Source organism: Solanum dulcamara, chromosome 3 (genome assembly GCF_947179165.1).
Source record: "Solanum dulcamara chromosome 3, daSolDulc1.2, whole genome shotgun sequence".
Lineage (NCBI taxonomy): Eukaryota > Viridiplantae > Streptophyta > Magnoliopsida > Solanales > Solanaceae > Solanum > Solanum dulcamara.
In genome coordinates, this window is record NC_077239.1 from 48,327,228 (window position 1) to 48,331,346 (window position 4,119).

The window sequence follows — 4,119 nt, forward strand, 5'->3', positions numbered from 1 at the left end:
ACCTTATTTTTGGATCAAAGTATTCATGGGTGATGCAATGGAAGAAAATTATTCTACAAACCATCTATAATAACCGGATAAACCCAAGAAACTTCAAATATCAGAATAACACAAATATTTAGGACAGTTCTTAACCATTCTAGTTTTCTTTGGATCAACCATAATACTTTGATCAGAAACAACATGACCAAGAAACGCAACTCACCTTAACCAAAACTCACTCTTTCTAAACTTTGAAAATAATTTATGGTCCTCGAGGACTTACAAAGCAATCCTTAAATGATCGGCATGCTCCTCTTCAATCTACGAGTAAACCAAATATCATTAATGAACACAATAACGAACATATCCAAATATTGCTTAAACACCCTATTCATCAAATCTATAAAAGAAACAGAATCATTCGTTATTCCAAAAGACATAACCAAGAATTTAAACTATTTATACTGAGTTCTAAAAGATGTCTTTGGAATGTCACATTCCCTTACTCAAAGTTGATGATTACTCAATTGAAGATCAATCTTTGAAAAGTAACTTGCTCCTTGAAGTTGATCTAACAAGTCATCAATTCTTGGAATAGGATACTTATTCTTAATTGTGACCTTGTTTAATTCTTTATAATCAACACACATTCAAAGACAACCATCCTTCTTTCTAACAAAGAGAACCGGAGCATCCCATGGAGAGATACTTCGTCTAATAAAGTCCTTATCCAACAAATCCTTGAACTGATCCTTTAACTTTTTAAGTTTCACCAGGGCCATACAATAAGGAAGAATAGAGAGAGGTTGGGTATCAAAGAGAAGATCAATACCCAAGTCTATCTCCTTTTTGGGAGGAATACTTGGGATTTCAGTGGGAAAAACTTTCAAATATTCACTAACGACCAAAACTTACTCAAGAGTAGGATTTTCGTCATTTGTATCCTTAAACCAGATAAGATGATAGATGTAAACCTTAAATATCATTTTCTGAGCTTTAAGTCATGAGATGAATTGATATTTAAACATAAAATTACTACCCATCCATTCTATGACTAGCTCATTAGGAAACTAAAACTTGACCACATGGGTTCTACAACATATAGAGGCATAATATACATGAAGCAATCTATACCAATGATAATCATCAAAATCGGTCATAATAAGCTCCACAAGATCGACTGAGGTGATTTTATAAAAAAATAAAATTGGATAATTTCTATAGACTCTTTTAACCACAACGGAATCACCAACAGGAATATAGACTAAAAAGCGGCTCTAACAAAATCTCAAAAATAGCAATGAACTTCATAGCAATATAATGAGTAAAAAATGATATGATGGTACTCGGATCTAACAATGTATAAACATCAAATTCAAATACTTTCAACATACCAGTCAGAACATCAGGGGAATCTTGTAACTCCTGATGAGTCTGAAGGGTATAAAAGCTATTTTGGCATTAATTGCCACCGGAAATAGTACCATGTTGAACTGGTCAACCTGTAGTATTCTGAGTCATATGTCGACCATCTCTACCTCTAGTTGGAGTTGAAGGACAATCATTCACTTGGTGACCCGTATGTTGACAACTTGGAGTTCCTCCTTGAGGCTTAGGGTTAGACACCCTATCATTGTTTAATTTGGGGCCCGAAGTGTTTGAAGATTGTTGTCCTGAGAACTTCTTCCAAAATTGAGGATGACCACTATTTCCCGACTTAACATAAGTGTATCCCCACTATCTGTTCGAGCCCTCTTTGACTTTTTTCTAGACATCTCCTTCATCTTCTCCTCCTCTAATTTCTCGTCATGTTTCATAAGCCTCAAAACTTCCATCTCATTATTGAGCATGGTGGTTCTATATTTTTTGACCACTAGGTCAGACACACCTAAGACAAACTTGCTCATACGAGCCCTTGGATCCACAACCATAAAAAGAGCATATTTTGGACAACTTAGTGAACTTGAGGGTATACTCCATAAAACACATTTTGCCTTGACTCAATTTAATAAACTCTTTTAAATTGGTTCCCCTCAATTCCAAAGGAAATAACCGGTCAAGAAAAGCACATTTGAATTCCTCAAAATCAACGGAACTATCATCTCCACCTCTTTCACTCTTCCATTGATCATACCACACTTGAGAAACCCCTTTGAGTTGATATGCCGCTAAGTCATCCTTTTCCACCAGACTAACACCCATGATATCAACAATCTTAGCAATTCCCTCAAAGAACTCTTGTGGATCCTCGTCCACTTTAGAAACATGAAACTTATGAGGGTTCATACGGGGAAATCATGAACTCAGCTAGCCGCCGTACCCATATTTGGGTTCATGGGAACTACCACATCTCTATTGGCTTGACCCGCCATGGCTTAAGAAAGAACATGGAAAGTGTCTTGGAACTTTGTATGAGAGACTTTCTCATTCAAGGGGTTAGTTGGAACTTTGGGAGATTATTGCTCCTCATTGACATACCTTCTTTTCGGGATTCTTCTTAGAGGAATATTTTTATAATGGCAAAGAAAAATCATTAGAAGGAAAACCTCAAAGTTCAACTCTATTGCACGACATATGAATAACAAAATAAGTGAAGTGCTTTTCAAACCCATGAACAAGATTCTACTTGATGCCTTATGTTAGAATCACTAGGATACCTTAAACCTTGTGGTTTGATACAATTTTTTTCATGACCCAAACTATCCCTAGGAGCAACACGGAGATTAGAATCTTGAGGGACACCAACTAAGCCTTATAGCATATCATTCATAAGCATAATTTTGAAGGCCTAAGTTGGTTTAGTTGCGATTTTTTGAGTTTTGGGTCAACAAGATATCGAATTCAAATTATGATGGTTCCATGAGATCCAAAATAACCAAATTAGGCTAATAGAACTATTAGAATGACTATCTAGGCAATTGATATAAGTTTGGGGCCATTTGGCGCTTTTGATTTTGAAAGTTAGCCTATGGTTGACTTTGGTCAACATTCTTGGAAAACGTGCTCGAATAAAAATTCTAATAGTACAGTTAGTTCTGGAATGTTGATTTTTGTCAAGCACGACCCTTTGTTCACTTTTTGAGGCTTCTAGTCTAATCTCGAGCCCGTTGTGGAATGTGGTTTAAAAAGGTTCTTGGATGTGGAACCCACTTTTTGTTAAAATAATCTTGTATAGGAATTATGAATGCGCCATTGAGTCTGAAACGTTAAATTTAGTGGGGTAGCATATTTGGTTTATTTTTATTGGATTCCGAACGAATTCCGAGAACCCCATCTGAGATTTTGGACTTTCCAAAATTAGATTCTGCAGTTGATGCAGTTTTTCTTGTTTTTGGATAGTTTCTCCAACTTTAAAACCCTATAACTTGAGTTATATAGCACCAAATTGGGTGATTCAAAAGGCAAACTTGTGAGATTTTTTGTGGAGAATGTATTGGAGAGATTGAAAACTGATTTGGAATATTTGAGTCAGATAAAAATCATGATTTTATTTGCAACAGTGTTCATTTTTGGATTGAGTTTTTGAAGAACTTTGATAAATTATTTCTTGACCAATATAAACTCAATTTTGGTGATTCAAGGGTCTAAATTAGACAAAATTTCTTGAGGAATCTCGTGGTGATCTCATAAATGCGAGGGGAAACTTCGTTTGAGATAAAAATGTGTTTTTAGTTACTGATTTAGTCTTTTTTTGAATAAAATTTTGTTGAATTTTGGAAGAGTGTATCTTGGTCAATATAACTCAGTTTTGAGTGTTTCTTGAGGCTATATTGTGGGGTTTTTCACTTGGATCATCATAGCATAATTATTTTGGTTTAAAAGAGTCTCGTTTGTTTAGAATTTACTGGTATTAATGTTGTTATTTTTGGTCCTTTAGTCAGAATTTATGAGATTTTGTTGCATGCTCGTCCCACATAGCTTTCCACCCCGAATTATGTTATAAATATGATTTGTAAGCTCAAAGAAATATTTTGAACCTATTTTGGGGAGTCAAATCCAGAATTCCATATGGGTCCCACAATTCCCGTTTTAGACCCCCAAATTGGTCCCTCCCCAAAAATAATGAAATTAGTGTCTAAACGATCATATCGACATTGTGGTTCTATTTTTGATAGCGTAGCAGTGTTCCAAGGCCGT